The sequence below is a fragment of the Crocodylus siamensis genome, chromosome 1 (genome assembly GCF_052110815.1).
Source record: "Crocodylus siamensis isolate JL-2025a chromosome 1, ASM5211081v1, whole genome shotgun sequence".
NCBI lineage: Eukaryota > Metazoa > Chordata > Crocodylia > Crocodylidae > Crocodylus > Crocodylus siamensis.
In genome coordinates, this window is record NC_143395.1 from 251,156,201 (window position 1) to 251,179,267 (window position 23,067).

Consider the following 23,067-nt stretch of genomic DNA (forward strand, 5'->3'; position numbering starts at 1 on the left):
AGGCTTTCCCCATTTCTTTTTTTCCTCTTAATGTCCCTATGCAGAATTTTAACACTATTTTCATTAGCAAATAACATTTTATAGCATTTAATTTACATACATAAGGCTGAAGACCTTTTTATGCAGTGTGTTTGTTAAGGGCTTAGGTGAATATTTCCCACTATCTGCTGTATCTTGATAAGAAAAATTGAATCCAAGGCCAGTAAGAATCCTCTTGCTTTGCCCTTTTGCTTTCTAGGTCATAGTGCATCTTGATTTATTTGCTCTGTTACATTTATTTTAAGAAAAATACTGTTGACTTCCTTGATTTTTTTCTTAAGTAGCTGACCCAGAATTTTCCACAAAATACCCCAGAAGTCAATGGTATACACTTTACAAAATACAAATTCCTTTTACTATAGTTCCTAACAGTTAGTCTCAGATGAATTTCCCTTTAAATTAATATATTCCAAAGATTAAAGGTCATAATATTTTCCACACTGGAATCTATTTTTTCTTCTTAAGTAGGTGACCCATAAGTAACTGGCCTATTACTTTCCTTTTTATATTTTCTCCTACAAATTTCCCTCAGTTTCTTTTTTAAGGGATTTGTAGAGTTTTCTTTCAAAGACAAATTTGATCACAGTTTTACCATCCCTAAAAGTACAATAAAATCAAAGTTAATTATTTTACAGGCAATGGGAATACACTGAATGTATGCAAATAGCATTAAATGTTGGCCTCCAGGATCAATTAAATATAAACCTTTACAAGATCTAGAATAAAAAATATTACATGAACACACATGTGTACATTGTTAGAAATAAAAATTAGGCATAAAACTCAAAATGTGAATGGTTTCAGATATGGTGTTCTGGTTTGGGTGCAGCCTAAATAGTGTTTCAAGACAATAGCTATATGATATCAAAATCTATATTAAAGGTTTAAAGAGTAGCTTGCATGATAACAGCTTATTTTCAAATGTTCATAACTTTCTCAAGAATTCTTTGCTAGATGGAAATTTTCCAGGTTTGATTTCCAACATAGGGTGATTTCTTTGATTGGTTGTTTGCTTTAGATCATACTCTCATGAAGAAAAAAGGGAGACAAATAGGGTGATCATTATCCAAACAGGAGAACTGGGAAAATGTTGGTGGTGGTGAGTAGAGTTACCTAAGCATTTTCATTTTCAAAGGTATTTTGACATTCTACACCACTCTGGAATGTTCAACAGTTTTATGTGAGATCAGTGCTTCCCCAAGCAAAAAGACCGGAGGAAGGGATGGGGAAGTGATCTGAGTTATAATTAGATCCGAAGAGTAGAGAGAGGGGCACACGATGCTGACAACATCCCCACCCAACTTACCTTACACTACATGGCCATTTTTAACTCAGTCTATCCTTTCTTTAGTCTACCCAAATGTCTGTACTTACCCTGCCTTATAAAGTCTCTTCCTTTACACATTATAAATAATATTTCTTTTCTCAAGTATAGAGGTTAATGATTTCCAAAGTTTAAATATTTTCCTGGTAACACTTGACCTTTAATTATAGAGTTATACCCTTTCACTTAAAATATCACTGTACAATTTACATACTATGTTTTCCTAAATGAACAATTTGGAGAGATTTGCCTTAGTATGTTTTTTAAACAAGATTCAAATTCCATTGAAGAAAAAAATCTGATGCATTCCTTCCTGATTTCTATGGGTTTTTTTTTCCTTTTTCTTTTGATGCTAGGTTGCTCATATTTTATGCCCCACTATTTTAATAAAACTGAAAGATGGTTTAGTTAATAATTGTAGCTTTGAGCTCAGGAAAGAAAACCACTGAACTTATATGCGTGTCAATATGCAGAATTAAAGGCCTTTAAGCAGACACTATTTTATCTGAAGAATTTCTAATGTAGCCCTAATTACAAAAAAAGAGCCTTCTTCTTTACCTACCAATGTCATGGGGGCTTTGCATTGCCTTAAATGTCAGAAGGATTGGAAAGTAAAAGTTCCTTTAACAAAGGTTTTCATAATTCATAGTACTTGATAACTAGTATCATCAAGATTTTTCATCATATGACTTCCTCAATAGCCTGTAAACTATCTGTGCATTGTAAAATCTAGCTATTATGAATTCATTAATTTGAATCCTCATAAAAAGAAGCAATTACTCTACAGTTAAATCATTGAGCCAGATATTAGGGTTGGTAAAATTTAATCTCTACTAAATATATCTTTTGTGGTTTAAACTTACTTGAAATACATTTAATTCAGACTGATTATGCTCTGAAAGTAAGTGATACACATGACCTAGAACAACGTGTAAGTACAAAATGGCCAGAGTCACTTCTGGAAAAACTGTATATGCCTATATGGAACTGTACTGGGCTCCTTCAAGGGGTGTGGGCCCCCAGATCTGTGAGCAGGATGACAGGAGGCTGCCACTGCCACCTGGGACTGGTGCTGGGCACAGCACGTGCCCAGCACTGGGAAGACTGGTGCTGCCACTGGCCCCAGGCAGCAGTCGCAGTCTCCTGTTATCCTGCATGCAGATCTGGGGGGCTGCACCCCTGGGAGTAGTTCAGCAGTGCTAGGAAGGCAGGTTGAGCTCTGTGGGGCTGGTGAAGTCTTTCAGAGTGCAACCCTGGCTCTCCCTGCCTCCTGGCTATATTACAAGCATCCCCACCAGCCCCATGGAGCTCAGCCCGGTGGTGGGAGATGGCAAGAGAACCAGTGGAAATGCCGCTCAGACCACAACCCTGGTAAGCACAGTCCAGTGGTGGGAAGCTCTGCAGCCCCATGGAGCTGAGCCTGGAAGCAGGGGAGAACCACTGGCCAGGGCTGTGCTCAGAGCCAGGACTGCACTCTGAGCAGCTCTGCCACCAGTTCTCTGCTGCCTTCCGCTGCCAGGCTCAGCTCCATGAGGCTGTGGAGCCTCCTGCCACTGTGCTGAGCTCCATGGGAGTGGTGAAGCTGGTTGGAGTGCAGCCCTGGTGAGCGCAGCCCCACAAAGCTGAGCCTGTTGATGGGAGGCAGTGAAGAGCCAGTGGCGGAGCTGCTCCAATTGCAGCCCTGGCCAGTGGCTCTACCCTACCTCCTGCCACCAGGCTTAGCTCTGTGTGGCTGGCAGAGCCCCTCAAAGTGCAGACCAGTGGCAGGAGGTGGGGGAGAGCCAGGGCTGTGCTCTGAGCAACTCCACCAGCCCCACTGAGCTCAGCCTGGTGGCAGAAGAGCCAGTGGCGGAGCCTCTTGGAGTGCAGCCCTGATGAGCATTGCCCAGGGGCAGGAGGCTCTGCAGCCCCATGAAGCTGAATCTGGTGCCAAGAGGTGGGGACAACCACTGGCCAGGGCTGTGCTTGGAATCAGCACTGGGCTCAGAGTGGTTGTGCCACTGGCCCTCCCTGCTGGGCTGATCTCCATGGGGCTGGCAGAGCCACTCAGAGTGCAGCCCTGGCTCTCCCCTGCCTCCCACCACTTTTGCTGCTTCAAAACTCGAAACGTTTCAAAACTTCTAAAACATTCTGAGTGCCATCATTTTGTTTCAAATCTGTTTTGAAGCCTTTTGTTTCATTTCAATTTCACTGTTTCAAGCTCAAAACACTTTGAAACAGCTTCAAAATGAAACACCTGTAGAAATCTGGCACATCCCTAGTTAGCAGTATCTGTGCTCTATTGTCAAAGAGAAGGGATCAGGCAACCAGAACGAGGAGTAAGTGGGAATATAGACCAGGCTCTGGGCTAGAGATACTTTTTGCCAAGATCTTGAAAAAAGGAGTTCTTCAAGGAGAGTCTCACATGGAGATGAGTTATGTTTTTGTTTTGAGTGTGTGTAGGCTGTGAGGCATGGGAGGGGGCTGAAGAGGAATAAGGGGGCCACATCAGCTTCCCAAGGAAGGCACTGAAAAAAGCTAAGGCTGCTAAGGGCTCCATGCCTAAGAGGTACTGATTAGGGTGTAAACTGTGGGCCTGACAGAGACAGAGCTCTAACTGAGGCCGGAATATGGATTAGAAAGAAAGAGACCAAACTGACACCAAGTATAGGGAAGCTGCCTCATTCAGGGCTTTGATGTGAGAGATTGAGGAACAAGATTCATTTGGCAACTAGGGTTATGTTACGTGTGGAATGGGTGTAGAGATTGGGAAACTTACACTGGCAGGAGTTAATTCAGATTAAGTCACTGGACATGACGGCTGTGCAAAATTTTGCCACCAGTTTTGTTTCAATGCTGTTTTGACCTGTTTTGAGGTCGAAACTTCAAAATCAAAATGAAACAGATATGATCGAAACAGCCTCGAAACAAAATGAGGCAAGTCAAACCATTTGCCGTTTTGACACTGTTTCAGGTATGCTAGCCTCTGCTGATGCCACAAAGCCTGCCAAATTTCAAGAAGATTGGTGCAGAGGTTCGGGGGAAACTGCACCTCAAGCTGAAGACAAGCAAAACTTGTGACATAGGTGACACTGTGTATATTAAGGCACAGCAGGGTGAAAGCTGCAGGGATGGTAGCCCCTGCTGAGGCCACAAAGCCTGCCAGCTGTCAAGAAGATAGGTACAGGGGTTCTGGGGCCCTGAAACTCTGGCTGCTGATGGACAAAACTTCATGCGTCATGGCTGCTTGTACAACTGTGTCTATGGGTGCTTGTACAACTGTGTCTATCTTGGGTCACAGGAGAGGGGAAACTATTGCAGGCCTGGTTGCTAGGCCCTGCTGTGGCGCCTAAGCCTGCTAGCTGTCAAGGAGATAGGTGCAGGGGGGTTCTGGGGCCTTGCACTCCTAGCTGCTGACAGGCAAAACTCATGACATGGGTGCTTGTGCAACTGCTGCCTGTCATCAGGCAGCAGGACTGAAGATCCCCCATCACTTGCCACCACAGACCTAGGAGTAATAATTGACCACATTATGAACATGAGCTGCTGTGGCCAGCAGGGCCAACAATACGCAGGCATGCATCAATTGATGCATCTCCAGCAAAACCATTGCACAGAAGTGATTCTCCTGCTCTACTCGACTCTTCTCAGCATTGGTGAGACTGCATCCAGTTCTGGGACCCGCACCTCAACAAGACAGACAAAACTCGTGATATGGGTGCTTGTGCAACTGACTGTGTCTATCTTGGGGCAGTTGATTGTCTGTATTGATTATTTCCTCTCCTCTGTCTGTTGTTTTGTAGGTGTTAATCCATGCTCATTAAGTTGTTATGTAGTAGCTAGGTATTGTGTATTGACAAAATAAGGCAAGTTCCAAATTTGTTACACAATGTCTGCACTAATATAACTAGAAAAATTATAATTGTACACCTTTAACAGACTGGAAATACTAACTGGTATTCAAATGACAGTGACCCAAGACAGCATTAGCAGTAATAAATTGACATTATTTTCATAGGAATGAAACATTCTTAACCAATCGCTACAATAGAATAGGCACAGACAGGTTTTTCTTCAAAATCAGGCATCATCTTTTCACCCCCCATTTCACTGCATGAGCAAGACAAAGTGAGCTGTCAGTTACAGAGATCCTTGATTACTTCACTGAAAAAAAAAGAGTTGAACTAGAGAAACTCAGAGCAGAATTATAGCCAACATATTCAAAGCAGAAAAAGCAGCCAGGACTGAAAGAATAATTCTACATGCCTTTTATCATTGCATATCTCTGGGTGTCTATTGAAGAACTTCAGGGCCAGATGTGTGTGATGCTTTACACCTTGATGCAGTCCTTTTGGCTTTGATGGAGTTCCACAAGATGCATCTCACAGTACTGTGCTGACCTGTAGATGAAAACTTGCATTATGAAACATGTTATTTATTTTTCTTACTGTTTCCAGTAAAGTGCTGCCTGTAACAGCCATTATCTTTTAGGAATTTTAATCTATTCCTTTTATCCTACACGAAGAGCAAGTATCCCACTGACATCACCACTTCAGTATACATTGGCCTCAGATAAATCAAATTGGAAAGCAGCAGCTCTCCTGCTTCCTAGTTTTTCACCTTTGTGAATGCTTTTGACTTTGATGGAGTTCTACAAAATGTATCTCAGTGCTATACTGACCGGTTGAAGAAAACCTGCATTGCAAAATCTTATGAGTGGCTGTATTAGCAGTACATTGGAGCAGCACAAGCACAGTTAAACTGATTTCTGCTCTGAAACTATTATCATTTGTCTGAGCTCTAATAACAGTTTGAACTTTTCCTTTGTTTACATATATGATCTAGAATTCACTGTAGCTTCCATTACAATCATCATACTTTGCTAGCTGTATTACAGCAACACCACTGTAAACACAAAATAAGAAAAAGACCTGTACAGAGACACAAACTAAACAGAAAGAAAAGACAAGAACATGTGCTGCATCTTCCATACCTCTAAATTCTATGTATGTATGTATTTATATTTAGGGATATATGCAGCACAAGCTTTTGTGAAAATGTAAATGCAAGCGAGAGGGGTGATGCTTCCTCAGTGCTGAGACGGTCTAGGAGAGGGGCCTATTGGGCACTCAGCCAGATCAGCTAAGCACAGACCAAGTACTAGTTTACCTCTCCACCAGTGAGGGATGGGGAGAAAAGTTACAAAGTATGGTGGGATGCCAGAGGACAGCAATTTAACTTGACTTTATAGGAGAACAATATATTGGTCTAACCTGAATTGATCTTGATTTAATGCACCTCAGATGTGATCTATTCTAGGTAATTGGCACCATTTTTAGACTGGTCTATGTGTAGTGAATTTCTGTACAGTTATACGTTTAGATCCATCTACAGTCTTTTAGACCAATGTAAGGGCTCTGATAAACATGCTGGCTCCCTTCTGTAACTCATGGTGCTTCACAGGAAGCACCATAAGTTGCAGTGTTCCCCTCGACCCAACAGATGCTGGCTGTTGAGTCCGGGACATTGGGGAATTGAGCTCCAATTAAGCTCCAATGTGTCTGAAGCTGCTCTCCCCTAGCCCCACCCCTCCCTTTTCCTAGCTCTGGTGCTCTCTTCAGGATGGATGGGTGAAGGGAGAGGGAGCAAAGGGAGTCTGGAATTTACCCAGCCTGTGCTGGAGGGGCTCCAATCCACCTGCCCCACCCTCCAGCTCAGGCTGGGAAAACCCTAGACTAAAGTCCCTCCTATCCCTTCTTTCCCATTATGAAGCCAGAACCATTGGCAGGGCTGGACTGCTTCAGCCCAGCCCTGCCCTGCCCCCCACCTCACCCCTTTACTTGTCTCAGTTACATAGCTATACTGGTCCCAGGACTGGGGGCAGGGCTGGGCTCCTTCAGCCCAAGGTTTTCCACTTTAAAGCACCTTCATTTGAACTCCCATGAAACAAGGGTTCAGATTACTGCACAACTGGACATTAAGTGTTCTGCAGATGTTCACTTCTGTCACTGCATGGCTGTAGAGCATCTTAGGGTCCTGGTTACACAACAAACCATCACTTCTATCAGCACCCTCAGTTTAATATCTGTACACACCCATAAAATTTGGTTAGACTATAAAGTGAAAATCTACCCTGCCTTCTACTTGACTTCAGACTAACATGGCAAACTAAATTATGGACATATATACATATATATTACTAAGAGGTCTGATAAGAAAAGATGGAAAATTGGGAGAATTTTCCAGTCAATTAAGTGAAGAAAGCCAATTCTGCCTGTCTAGAATATTTAAATTGATAAGGTCAGGATTCCTCTGCAGCTGTGATGATGCTAGCATCCAGCCCAGATTGCAATTACAGATCTCCTTTTTAAAAAAGAGAATCTGAATGAAATAATACAGACATCATTAAATTAAAAGTCCACCTACCTCTTTTCCTAAATCCACTGGTAAAATTGCTGAATTTCCTATTATTGATGAAGTTCTAACATTTTGAAATGTATTTTATACAGAGTGAAAATCCTGAAATAGGCCATTCCAAAATATTTTGACTTGGAAACTGTAATGCTTGTCTTCCTGACAACATTGCTAAACCTTTCTCATTGCAGCCTACAGTGGGCAGATGTTCTTTCACTTCCATGTAGTTCCCATGTAGTTCCCACTGAAGTTACAAAGACTCCAGTATGCAGTTTCCCTGAATGGAATCTATGCAGCTGGTGTACACAGAAATAAGTAACTTTAATAAAACTACACTTACTTTTGAGGCAAAATGGGTAGGAATCTAATATATTAGACATGCATATATATATTCAACAGCTCATGCCTTTATGTTATCATTACTTCTCACATGTCCATTATCCACTTATTAGTTAAAGCCCATGCCTACTGGAAACATTTAAGATATTGGATTAAAAATAATTACATGGAGTTGTAATACCTATATTTTGGAAGCCTAACACAAGGCACAATAATATTATTTAAATATATGTTAATTGTGGAAGAGATTAAATTACCTCCTTTCTGGACACAGAGAAAAACACATGAAATGGGTTAGTATTTGTTTGCCTGTTTTGAGATATTTTTAGCGTATATTTTAGATATATCCATCCAGGAGAGAAATGAGGAATCTTGAGTACTATTTAACACCATGAATGTTCATAATGGATTTACATTATGTTATTTAGCACAGATGTTTCCATAATTGTGATATATTTGGAGAATCTACTGTTCAATTGGCCTTAAAATTTCTCATTTCTTACCTATAGAGAGGTAGCTGTAAGCTGGCCTGAGAGGCAAAACATTTAGGAAGCTGTTCCAGCTCTTTTAAACATTGTTTTTTTCCCTCAGTACAGCCAGCTAAAGCCCTCTGTATTTTTACTTTTCATCATATACAGTATTTTCATTTATGATAATATTTTAAATAATTGTTTGATAGATTTTAAGTTATGGTCCTAAAGCATAGATCCTAATCTTGATCCTAAAACACAGATGAGGCCTATGTATCCTGTGTTTCATGGATACTGATGAGCATTATTATCATAAACACTAGTATATTAAAGCCCTGCACTGAGGGAATGCATAGCAATTATATCTTGTGTGATAAATGAGGCAAAACTAGCTTTGAAATTGGGATTCTTCCAAAATGCAGGAATGATATTGCCAGCCTCTAGACCTTAATTGTGGAGATTATAGGACAATGTTTTTGTCATGTTAAACTATCATCCACACATTTGGATAAAGAGAACAAATTTAATCATAGATTGTGAATGCAATTTATTCTTTCTACATCTGCTTGCTAACACTTACAAATACACTCTATCTCCTCCCAATTTGATGGACACTTCTTCTAGGCAGATAGGCTAGGGACCGATATTCAAACAGCCTGAGCCTGACTGATTCAATCTTTTCAGTTTAGTCTAACCTGCAAAGTTTGAACTGATTTGGAGGTGGATAGACATTCCCTTGTCATCCCAAAAATGCAGGTACATGCCTGCGGTGGCTCAGGCTAGAAGCCGGGCAGGGCTAGAGCAGCCTTCCCTTCTCTTCCTCTGGGATGAGTTGAGAGGGACATGGCCAGGTCCCAGCAAGACACTTTGATTAGGGAGGGGCCCTCCCCACCCTTGATAACAGAGCATTTATCAGCTTTGCTATCAGCATTTAACACCCCATCAGAAAACAAAGCCTCGCTCCTTACAAGATCTTCTTAAACCGCTTTTTCCAAAGGAAGGAATGCAGGGACATTACCATATGAGCTGCTGATTACCATCAAAAAGCCCTAAAGTGGTCACTGTCTTATCTGTCTTACACAGCATTAGCTAGCATACCACATGCCGGCTACAGTTTGTGCTGTGGGGGTGAGGAGGGAAGGATCTCTGCTTAAGCAGCAAGTGGTGAAAGGGAGGGAGTGGGGAGAGGGGCAGGGTGAAGCCAGCAGACCCTACTGTGTCTGCAAGTCTCTGCCAGAGCTGCAGCCAGGGAGCAGAGGGGATGGGTCACTTTGTTGTAGAGTCGACAGTCTCACCCACCCCAGAGAGCATGTTGGGATGCTGGGGTGTCTGGTTTAGCTTAAAACAGCAGAGGGTCTGGGAGAGACATTGCATAAACTGGTTTAACCCAAATAAGTTAATTCTGATACTGTATTCGACCAGGTTTATCTTAAACTGGTTTCAGCTATTTTCAGACTGGTTTATGTGCACTGAAAATCTGTCCTGTTACTGGTTTAAACCAGTTTCTGATCACTTAAACCAGGTTATATATAATGTCTGTCCCTAGTCCTAGAGATTAATTCTTCTTTCTTTCTTTGTGGCTTTTTCACTGAGCTATAGGGATAGACGGTATGATCCAGTGAGTCTGCCAAAGGGGTTACATACTGAATTTTTTTTTTTTTAATTATTACTTTCTCTAATCTAAACAAACAAAAATCATATATGTGACAACTAATTGTTCCACAGATAAACTAATAATGGATTCTTAGAATTTATAGAGTTCCCTCCAAGGGTCAGATTTGTACACAATTACTCATATTGGAAAACTTTGTTCCATGTATCACTCCACAGAACCTTTGTTACCTTTTAGTCCACAAATTTGATTGATAAGATTATATTAAACAGGTTATTGATATTTTTGGTACAAAATAAATATGTACCTACTATTACCATCACCAGGGCCTACCTGTAATGTCAGATTGTTACTATGATATCTGACACCCCAGTTTAACATCAAAGACAACCATTATTTCCAAGTGGCTGCTCAACTATTTCCTTCATAGAAAAAAAAAAATGATTGGAGCTAAACTAACCAAATACAGAGAAGATTAATTAATATTTGTAAAACATAGATATTATTTTGTTTTTTCTACCATAATAATGATCAGAATTATTGCTGTATCTAAACAGGATTATTTTATATAATACAAAATACTTGGTAGAATGTTTCCTCTGATATAATCTGTAAAGCTTCTATGTTCATAGTCAAATTTATCATCATATCGTTGTACATATTTTCTCAGTAGTTTAAAACATTAGTATGAATACTTTTGTAATATTCTATGATCTTTAAGACATAACAAAGCCACAAAATATTTGTCTATCTTCCTAAAAAGATTGTTCAGGAACCAGGCAGGGAGGGAGATAGTAATCCTTGTAGAAATCACCAATTCACGCTATCCAAACATCAATGATTGATCTTAGACTTCATCTTATACACCAAAAGAGAATCTTTGGTCTACACTAGACTCTCTATAAACTTTGAAATTGAATATATGTATAGTAGACACATGCTGGAGATGTGATATACTGCAGGCAATGCTTGGTCATGTGTTTCGGACATGCTGTATCATCAGTTCTTTTTAGAAAGATATTAGAATTAGAATGAATGTGGTTTTGAACACAACAGTGATACCTTTGGCAAATACATGTTTTCTTGAGTATATCTCCAAGAAAATTAAACTAAATCCTTCAAACTGTAGTCTTACAGTGTGCCTTATTAGTAACAAACAGGATTATATTGCTGCATTGGAAAAGCAGGACATCTTCAGAGTTTGAAATCTAGTAAAAAGAGATGATGCAGTTGGCATCTATGGAGACAGTCATGTTTAGCAGACTTAACTGCTTTGAAAAGTTTGGTGCAATTTCTAAGGAAATCTAGGAATATGTTGGTAGCTATATAGTTGTTCATTGAACACTTTCCTTTTCTTCTGCTTCCATCCCTGTCTTCCATCTTTCTTTTTCCTTTTATAGTTTGAGAATTAGTGCCTTTTCACATATACAGTTAACATACATATTTTTCCAATGTTTCTACTGTATTTAAGAAGCCGGTTATCCAAATAACAAAGGGAAAAGTATTTAAAACACTCTTTAAAAAATACAGCAACACTAGCTGTAATGTGGCTTTTGAAATTCTTCGCAATCTTAGGTCACATGAAGGACTAGCAACTTTGCTTGGTTTGGGAAAAACAGAGGAGTAATTTTACTTCAAGTTATTAGCAAGATGTGAATATCTTTAGTAATAGTGGGTGCATCTACACATGCAATTATTGGGTGCATCTACACAAGATAGTAACTGCACAGTAGCCTAATAATACTGTGCAGTCCCATGATGGGCAAAAAACACGCTAATATGCTACTACACAGTAAGCATTACTTAAAACTTGTGTACCAGTGCTATTTTACAATTGCATGAGATACTACACATTGATTTAGTACTGGGCTAACCAAATACTAAACTTAATGTGCAGTAACTACAGTGCATTAATGAATGTGTAGGCATACCCAATGTAAAGCAATAAACTCCAGAGCAGTTTGAGTCAGAGTAAACTATTTCCAGGTGCAGCATCTATATAAGCCATAGGACTGGCAGGGGACACAGAGGGTCAGCCCGAGGTTCCATGTGATGGTATCAGCCAGTGAAAGAGCTGGATGGGGCATGAGGGTGCTGAACTTGTGTAACTATATGGCTAAGCAACAAACAGAAGTCTGCCCCCAGCTGGTTAGGCTCACCAGGCACAATTTACACCTGTGGTCAGTGTCTACATGTGTACTTAATTGCAGTTAATTACTCAGCCGTAAGATACACCATCTCCGACAATACTTATGGTGGAGTTAGTTTACTTCACCCTAATATCAGCATACATGTAGACAGTAACATTTTACTGTGCAGTTAATTCATCTACTCTTCAGTAAAGGACCCAGTGAATAGCACTTTAATATGGAATGTATGCGAGTAAATTTCTAGGAATATGGCATTTTTTTCAATTGTATCTCTGAGCACAAATAGTTTGCATCTAAGATTTTAGTAGGTCATAATAAATCCCGGACCCATTTATCTGCATCTCTACACATTCTCATTGTTTTTCTTGAAGTGAAGGCTGGGTAGGGATGCAAGTTGTTTCTCTATAGAAGTTTCATGATAGAGAATTCTTCTTATTGGAACACAGACTGCTAAATCTTTCACCTTAGAGCTCCTATGAAAGCCAGGATACAAGAAAATTGAGAGAGAACAATAAAAACTAAATTCCCCAAACTAATATCACTGTATGCTGTAGGGGTGTAGGTTGTAAACATGTTGGTCTAAGGACATAGGCAGACAAGGCTTTTTGGGTGAATCTGATATTTTTCATTAGATCAACTTAAATAGTTAGAAAACAATTATTAAACAAGCTTTTGGGTTCAAAAACCCTTCATCGGGCTAAGGGAAGGAGTGTCTTTGTTGGATGGAAGCCTTTTTAAGATTGCTGAGGTGGCAATCCCGGGTGTTCTCTACAGTGCAAATTCAGTGGTATCTGAGGGCTTGGCTGTATATCACAGGTTTTTGGTGTGTTTAGGGTGATTGCTGGTTCTGTGCAGATATGTCTGTGGGTTTCTTGTATAACGTGGTCTCTTTTTTATAATTCTGGATACTGATCATTGTGTTTAAAAAGGAGATGTTGGTGCTGGAGTATTCTAGAGAAAGTCAGATGGAGGGATGGTGATTGTTGAATTTCTGATGGAACTGAATCAGAGATTGTAGGTTTTTAGTCCAAATGATGAAGATGTCATCAATATATATTAAGTATAACAAGGGTTTGATGGTGAAGTTCTTGAGGAAGGCTTCTTCCAGGTAGCTCATAAAAAGGTTGGCATATTGTGGGGCCATTTTGGTGCTCATAGCTGTTCCCATCATCTGGAGGAAGTGTTGATTATTAAAAGTGAAATTGTTGTGTGTGAAGATGAATTGTATAAGGTCAGTAATATCTTTGGGTGTGTTATTCTGAGTTGTAATCTTGTTCCTGTAGCTATGTAAGGCAGGCTTGGATGACATCCTGGCGTGGGATGTTGGTATATAAGCTGGTAACATCCATGGTGGCTAGGAGGGTGTTGCTGAGAAGGTGGTCTATGTTTTTAAGTTTCCGTAGAAAGTCTGTAGTGTCTTGTACAAAACTTGCTCTGTGGGTGATGAGCGGTTTTAGGATTGATTCAATGAAACCTGATATTTCCTCGGTTAGGGTCCTATGGTTGGATATGATAGTTCCAAACAAAGTTCCCTTGTTTGTGGATTTTAGGGAGCATGTAAAAAGTCCCCGGGTTAGGTAGTGGGGGGGATCAAGGTCTTCAGTTTTTCTCGTGGTCTTGATGGAAATGATTTGATGGTATTGTTGAGTTTCTTGGTGAAAAGGGGAGTAGGATCTTCTTGTAATTCTTTGTCGTAGGTGGTGTCAGAGAGCTGTCTGTTGGCTTCCTTTATGTAGCCTTCATGGTTTAGGATGACTATGGCTCCTCCTTTTTCTGCTGTTTTTATTACTATTTGATGTTTAGATCTTAGAGATGTTATGGCCTTTTTCTCTGGTAGAGAGAGGTTGTCATGGTGGCATGTGTTGCTGATTATTTCATTGTTCATTCTTTCTCTGAAGCAGTCAATGTAGCGGTCAAGGTTAGGATTGCATCCACTGTGAGGTGTCCAATCTGATTTTTTTGGAGTTTTTTGGCATTGATCTTTTCCTGAAAGTTGTCAGAGGATGAGTTGTTGTTGGGAGTGCGTTCAGTTTGGTCACGGAAATATTCCTTGAGGCTGAGGGTTTTGGAACCTGAAAGCTTGCTTAATAATTGTTTTCCTATTTAAGTTGGTCTAATAAGAGATATCAGATTCACCCAAAAAACCTTGTCTGTCTATTGTATGCTGTAGTGTTCTATATGTCTTAAGTTTTAATTTTAAAAGAAAACATTTTTTGTTGTAAAGACAATTATCAAAATGGGAACAGATGTGCTATTTCTAAATTCAGAATTGCATCAGCAAAGTATGAATTGTCAAACCTATTTAAGACCATGTTAAAGGCCAAAAAGAGCACAGATTTATTTATTTAAGAGCTGGTTCTGGTTCTTAAGGATTTATTAGACATTAAAAATTCTTTAGGTGGCATAACTGCTAAAACCAGTCGTTCTAGACAGCAATAAACACGTACATGGAAAAGAATGACCCAAGTGAGTGATGCATCACAAAATGCAAACACTCAGGCCCTGTCTACATTCAAGGTATTTATCCTGATGCCACTGCATCCATTAGTTAATGCAAACACGCAGGCCACAGTTACATTCATGTAGGGGAACTTCTTCAAGCACAGAACAGTGTGGTCAGTTTAATAGTGTCTTACTAGATGATGCTGAGTTGGTGCAAATTTCATTACATGTAATCATATCAGCATGAACTTTCTCATCATAGCCTTATCAGAGACAAAGCTTCAAACTTACCTGTTTTTCCTACCTGTACAGAGTAACAAACTGTTTTGTTCATACAAAGAGTTGGATGAGGTACTTGGAACAAACGAAAGGTACATCTCATTCTCCAAAAAAGAAGTAAATAAATACAGAGGGCAATGACTATGGGGCAACTAACAGTCACTTCATTAAGAAAAAAAATACTTCTCTTAGAATTACAAAATCAATGAATATTTAAACCTAGTCAGCAAATGTAACCTTTTATATATTTGTGGCTTTGAAATCAGAAATTATGTATGATGAATAATGAAAGTAAAGTTAGAAAAGAACCTTGCTGCCACTGTCTATGCCTGCCCAGCATTGATGGGAATCTGGAATAACTGCTCTGGGAATGGCGAGGTATTATTTTGTCTCCATTGTCTTTCTGTTAAGGGTTTCAACCGTGGTGAAGATTTCAACAGTGAAGACAAGTTGGTTTTGTTGTTATTGTTGCTTTTGTTTTTTAAAACATTTTAAAAGGCATACAGTCACACGCCATGGCAACAAGATCTAAAAGAACTTTGATTACAGTTAATTTGACAAAAACTACTTTGACAAAAGGAGTAGCAGCAGATTATGGCAGATTGGTTGAGAAACTGGCAGCTTTTGCTCTCTACGGAATTAGTGCATTATAAATTGTCTTGCTGTGATCGGTCTTAGTTGTTAAGTTTTTCTCCTAGTTCATTCTCTTGACAGAATTTTTCAGAAGCTAATGTAGCTTTGTAAAGAAAAAAAGAATACAATAGCATAGGCAGACCCTGAGCATAACTCTTACTTGCACAGATAATGTGAAATAAGTTATAACGTTTCCCTCCCTTACAAAGCTATAATGTTTTTTCCTCCTATGAAAGACAATTTGAGATACAAAGTTCTGAGATACTGGACCGACTCTTAGAGCCTAGGGAAGCTCCTCCAGTGACCTTCTTCAAAGACCAGCTGTCCACTATACTACATCAGTGGGAAGTATCATAGCACTGTACCCTAACATTGCTGTTGCTCAGTAGGCTTAAAGCACCTGAAAGGAAATATTTTCAAAGGCACAAGCAAGATGGACCTCCTAGGCCTCCATTTCCAGTAAGAGCTAAGCTCCTTACTGACATTTGGAAATGTCCTTAAATTGTAGCAGGGGAGGGCCAGTTACTGTGGAGCACAGCGGGCCAGCCATCTGGATCTGTGAGAATGGGTGACCTTATGTACTCCTTACTCCCTTGCCATCAGGTCTGTCCAGTCAGAGTGGATAATTTCCTGAAGCGTCAAAAACAAAACATCATGTACTTTCATGCCTTGCTTCATCCAGGATTGAAATTAGGGACCTAGCTTACTTGGGCCTGTAGTGATGCATGTAACGAGCAGCAGTTCCCCACCCTCTGATCCAAGTGCTGTTTGTCTCGAGGAGAAGTGTAACTAAACCTTTCAGTGCCAAAAGTGGATGGGGATAAGAGTTCAAGGCAGGTTTTACGTCCCCCAGAGACCCTGGCTGTTGCTGCTATGCCTAAAATCACCGCAACCTGACTGCAGCAGCCAACCTGGCAGGCTCTTAGAGCTGCAACCGCTACTGCACAGACTCCTCACGCAGTGGTTCCAGCAACCATTAATGCATAGGCTCCCCAGGGGCACTAGTTCGGCATCCCCTAGTTTGGCATTTCTAAATCTATTGCTAGGGTGGGTGCCATCCTTGCTGATCCCTAGACTCTTTACTGCTAAAAGAATTATCTTGGATTTTGCACTCTAGTAGCTAAAATTAACTTTAAATTACCTTTCATGTTATTCAGGGAAAGTAAAAGTGTCTTAAAGCCCCCTTAAAGCATGCTGTTCTACTTGCTCTTTAAAATCCTTCTGTTTTGAGATTGGTTTGCTCCACATGTGACAGGTTTTTGTCCTGATAACAGAAACCTGAATAACTTTTTGCTCATTCATTATGAATATTTAGTATCTCTTCATGGGTCACTCTCTCTGGGGGAGGGGCTCAACATTTGAAGATTAGTGGAGTATGAAAAAGTCAGGGAAAGAGAGAGAAATTGTATATAAAACAGGCAAGGCAAATGATTAAATGTGCCCAATGGGAAATATAAATTCTAAGAAAAATTAACAAATAACATGGCAAAGAGAAGATAAAAACCTTATTGAAATTCTTTCTAGTTTCCTGCACAAGTTCAAAGATGCTTTGCAATGAAACCCTGGAGTAAAGTTTTTATCTGTTGGTGATTGTCCGGGGAAAACAATTTGATTCAGTATGCAAAAACCTTTGGAGTAGAGAGAATTCAGAGATGTTTTGATTTGAATTTGCAACATTAGTAAAAGAGTTCCAACCCTCTCTCCACACAGATGCATGCATGCACACACACACACCAACATGAAGATAATAGTATGTACAATATCTCCAAAATTTATTGCAAACTAGGAAATAATACAACAAAATAAATCAATGTTCAATTTGCTGCTTTGGGGAAAAAGCACATTTCCCACTCCAATTTCTGGGAAAGAAGTTCCAGTAAACAAGCTGTAAGAACTCGTACACCAAAAAGAAAAAAGGAAAAAAGAAAAACAACCATCAAAAGAAACACACAAAATTTAGGGGGAAAATATATTCTTGGAGTGCCAGATAAAGTGCCAGAAAATAAAATTTTGACAACCTGTATACTGAACAAAATATTTATTCTTAATAGTCTCGCTACAACCTGATGTAGTTAGGGAGACCTTAATTAAAGTCAGTGAATAAATCTACTGGATATCATAAACCCAAGTATTCAACACACAGATCTACATGTGAGTAAGGAAAACAAACCTTCTCCCCCTCTGTTTAATTTAATCTAAAATAAAACCTCAGTATAACTAGGAGAAAAAAAAATCTTTGGCTATATCTAGTCCAGTACAGTTTTATTCATCTTTTAAGGGAGAGTCATGGAGAGGAGAAGAATGGTTTTAGTGTTTTTAAAAATGTTAGTTTGAGATTTACAACCCTCTACGCAGGTCGGGCACAGATAGAGCAAGACTTCCTATACTGCTTACATATAACACAATTACATTTTAGATCAGTGAGAATAGTTCAGTTTTAACATCTTAATGTTAACAACATTTTAATCATAATATTTTTGACTGAAGACTGCCAAAAAAAGAAAACCACTAGTGCCACTTCCAGTATGGTATTTGCTATGGATGAGTAGCCATCAGAAACTGGACAGATCTCTAACTTATTACATTTGACGTAGGCTGCTGAAAAGACTCATGCATCAATTTAGCAAGCAGATCCATTAAGTCAGAATATTGTTCCCATCTAGACTCCAGTGGTTTCAGTACACCTGTGAGTTAATGACCTTAGAAAATAACTTTAGACTATTTCTCAGAGGCTATATTGGAAAACAAAAACAAAAAACAACCCCTCCCCCCAAATTATACCTAAAATTTCTCTTACATAATTAATGCCTCAACAGAGCTATCCAATAGCTTACAATGCTATATTCTAGGAACTCCCAATGTTTTAGAAATACATTCTATTTAACAGTTGGCTGGGGAAGAAGAAAAGGAAAATCAATGTTGACAAACCTTTAAAGAGATGATTACATATTTCTGATTGTTTTGTCAATTATATTATATTTAAGCATTATCATTTTTTAATGTAGGTATTTCCTTATATTATGCCCTGCATGGATATTTTAACGCCATGCTCATGGAAAATTCCATGGCATTGGTTATAAACACTTCACAGACCAAACCTCTCTTTATCTATATATTTACTTCTCTTATTTAAATGAATGAACAGAGCCAGACCATCAGTTGATGCAATGTGCCATTAACTCCATTAACTCAAGTTGAACTAACTGTCAGAGAGGAAGGAGGCAATCTTTTCAGGAGAACTATTTTACATCAGAAGTAACATATAATACAAAATAAATAATTTTTTTTTTCAAATTTTCAAAGTTAATACAAGTAATTAAAAAAATAGAGGTCTGCAAAACACAAAATGTTATTGTTATTATGAAAAAAATCTAGATGGTCCAAATGAAATGGAGTTCCTGTTTATTAGGAACTGCATATGTACATAATATGAGATAATGTTTGCCCCCTATAGCCTACAGTAATAAACTATCAGCATGTGCACAAGTCTGCGGGACCTGATCTACAAGCATGTAGTTTTCTTTAAGTTGCATGACAGTAGATTAGGTCCCACTTGTGCATGTTAGCTAGTTCCAGAGCTTCACTGGAAATGTGATCTAAGTTGGGGTGGGGGGAGGGCAGGTAGGGCTGAGGGGTCTGCATGGGGGAGGGGTGAGTGTTGTCCACTGGGAGATGGCGAAGTCAGGGGGCTAAAAATAGCCTGTTCAGCGTGGGGAAAGGGAACTGGAAAAATATCCCCAGAGTTGGGTTGAACGTGTGGGCTTCCCCAGCCCTGGGACTGCACTCTAAACAGGTTCAAGTTATATCAGGCATGGGTTAGCCTGATCTACACAGTGTACCCCCTTAGATAAACTATGTTAGATTAGGACAGCCTTTTTTGCCTGATCTAAACTCCTTGAACATATGTATACTTCAGCACTAAAAGTGAACTTAACCCTAGTTAGGTTGATTTAAGTGTAACAGCTGCATATACCCTATGGGCAATTAGGCACATCCTCAGGGACTGGGGATGATGGAAAGGGGATGTTAATTTTAGCAGTTCCCAGAGAACTGCTTTAATTAAAACACCACCATGTCATATGTATTAAGTTCCCATACATTTAAAAATAGGCATGGGATTTTTTAACTAAAGCACTCCAGCAGCCATTTTTAAACCCACAGGGGTTCCTAGAAGCCACTTTATTTAAAACACCAGTGTCCTGTGTATTAAGCCTCCATACATTTAAAAATGGCCATGGGATGCTTTAACAAAAGCATCCCAGTAAAACATTGTATTAGAAGTCACTGAGTAGGCCACATTTGGCATAGCTAATAGAGTATATTTAAGGCCATAGGACTATCAGGTTTCAACTAACTATTTTTTTAAACAATTACAGCAGTCATATAATAGATGGAACCAGATGAATAAAGGGTAAAACCAGATTCAGTACCTTATTTACCACACCCTAAAATCAGTTTCCACAAACCTGATGCTCCAAAAAACCCACTAAGATGTATAAATTGAGATGTCTATAGAATGTAGTTACCAAAGGTCAAAAATGGGATGATGAAGCATCACTTTCAGCTGTGACTTAACACTGGAAGTTTCTAAACTCCACAAGTCCATTCATTTATTGAATTTACATTTTCCAAGGCATCTACTATGTCTCTGTACATGGCCAGAAATGATTCCACCATCTCAATCCTGATCAAAACCCAGAAAGCAGGCATTTTTCCACCTCTATTCCTCTATCTAGGAAATACTATCAGAGTACATGTCTCTATCTAGGAAACTCTATCTAGAAGTAGCACATGCTAAAAAGATCAGACTTTTTACTGGTGATCATCAGAAAACACAAGCTAGCTAAACCTGAAATGCTTCAAATGTATCTTGGACTTGGCTAACTCTTGCTACATCCAAGAAAAGCTTCATTCATACAACCAGTAACACACTCCCTATAAACTCATCTTATTTATGAATTCTTTAATCTTTTTCTACCAACTATGTATAGGAGGGTAAAATTATAAAGTAGGGTCAACATTCTACAAGAATCTCCCAGTCTTCCTTCTCCTTATACAAACAAGGTTCATCAGGAAAATTGCAGGCATCCTTTACCAGCTGGCAACTGGTCTCTTTTATCTGTTTAGTTGGCACAAGTTTCACTTACTACTTTCAAGGCGTCTTATGATGCTACAAGAGAGGTGAGAGGAGTGAATAAAAACAAAAATCTTACACAGGGGCTTGAAAATTTGTCCTGCAGTAAAAATTCCTTCCTGATCCCAAAAGAGGTGACTCACATATTTTTGACCCACGATATTAAAAAACCACAATTCCTGCACTACAAAAAATGTGAAGGAGGGCAGGGGAAAGAGCCTTTTTAGAAAAAAATTCAGAGCATTGAAAATAGTAAATGAAGCAATCTCCATTCTGCCATGTCTTGGGGTCTAATGCCAGGAGAACCAGGATATGACTGTACTGCAATAATGAAGGAGGAGAAAAATGTTGATGTGATCTAGGGCAATATGTCCCCTAGATTACTTCTTCTCCAAATGCTTCATGATTCACGATTGACTCATCCTCTAGTCTACAGGCCCTTAGAGCTGTGCTATCTAGCCCATGGAGCTCCCCACAGGTTTGGCTATTTAGCATCAGAAAAGTAATAGCAGTGCAAATTGTTCCAAGAGTGTCAGCAATTAACACTGCCATCACTCCCCTGGCACCAAATTTCTGGGGAGTCCATAGTCTGGATGATATATTCCCATGTGCCAGAGCATGCCAGCATGTGGTTGCTCCAAAGCCAGATCTAATACTCTGGGTCTGGCCAGTGGGGGCTGTGCAGCCAGGTAGGAAAGGGTTCCAGGATTTAGGGTTGCAAGGTTTCCAGTAGCCACAGCCCCTCAGTTCCCCTCACCAGGACGTCTTGTAACCTGCACTCCCAGCAACAGATTTCTAGCATCGGGACCCACACTGTCCCAGTCCCAACACTGAGACACATCCCCATTGTGATGCTAACAATAAACTGCTCATCAGCACTGGTGTGGGGAAAGCTGTGCATCCAATTTACAGTGCCACACAAATGAGTTACAAAGATGCTCTATATGTTTTGTGCAATAATTCTGTAGACGGTTTGCCAACTTGTGCGGGGGGGGGGGGAGGGAGGAACTTATAGGCAGATATACCAGCAGAATAGTTTCAATTTCAGCTGAACTGCTATTGTTTCAACCCAAAATGTGAATTCCACATGTTAGCTGAATACATTTAAAGTGCAAATGCATGCATCACACCCTGAATTAGAATCCCTAACCCACATATTTTGTTAATGTATTGCATATATGAAAGGAAGAAACTTGAAAGATATAGCCATTATGATATATTATGCAGAAATATTGTGTAGTCACATAATTTCAAATCTGGTATGTCAAGGGAAATAAAAACTTAAAAACCGATCAATAGAAACGAATAAATAAGAGAAATATACTGTATTTGAAGGAAATGAGGCAAATGATCCTTGCTGTCAGACTTCACTTAGAATTCTTGGTTACAAATATGTGCCTTTTTTTTTTTTGGCATGATCTGGCCTGTGAAAGTGCTCTACAGCTGTGCCATAACACATGTGCATGGCTGCAGAGAGCTTTTAAAATGGCCAGTCATGCAAAAAATGAACCCTCAAATCAGGTAGTAAATGAAAGCACTCTAAATTAGAGTATCTTAGGGAATTTCTATATAGTTCCCTATGAGAATTAAGTGTCATGCCCCTGGTCTCCCACAGGGAAGAGGCAGAGTCTCCTCCCTAGCAGCAAGTGAGTTGGAGAGTCCCTTTTGACAACGTGCTGGCCCAGGTTGGCATGGGCCACTAACAAGCAGTGGCAGTTGGGCTGGGGGGTGGCATGTGAGGCCCAATGCTTCATGGGCCCAGGCCAGCTATCTCTCCTTGGGTGGGCAAAGGATCAGGCCCACATAGCAGTAGGGACAACCCTCCAGCCTGCCTGCCACTTGATGAAAGTGCACTGGGGAGGCCCCTAGGGAGAAGGGTACCTTTGCCTGATAGCCCCTAGGGAGAGGGTCTCTAGTTCCTGATGGCATCACTGGGAAGGGGGTTGAAAACCTCCTGAGAGCCCCATCTCCCCACATCGGAGAATGTGGGGCAGATGTGGGAAGGAGCATAGTGGCACAGCTAGCCATCTTCCAGCAGTACAGCAATCAGGGCTAGGGTTGTCCCTAGCCAGGTCCCCTGCAAGGGAAAGTATCCCTGGTGACCACTAGCACAGGCTGTAGGGCACAGAAGCCCCCCCCACTTGGACTGGCAGCTAGCCAGAGCACAGATTCAGCTGGCCATCCATCTGTCTCTATGCAGGCAGGGGTTATCAAGCCACCAATCAGGTTGGGGGGGCCTGGTTGGCTTCTCC

The 23,067-nt window shown here is 40.1% G+C and overlaps 1 long non-coding RNA gene across 2 annotated transcripts in view; it reads right to left on the reverse strand.

Annotated features, from left to right (window-relative positions):
- Positions 1-3,920: 3,920 nt before the first annotated feature.
- Positions 3,921-23,067, reverse strand: part of LOC149874345 (uncharacterized) — a 96,553-nt gene continuing 77,406 nt past the window's right edge. For both annotated transcript variants that reach the window (XR_016439927.1, XR_016439926.1), the window contains one exon: positions 3,921-5,742. This is a non-coding gene — a long non-coding RNA (uncharacterized LOC149874345). The remainder of the gene's footprint in view (positions 5,743-23,067) is intronic.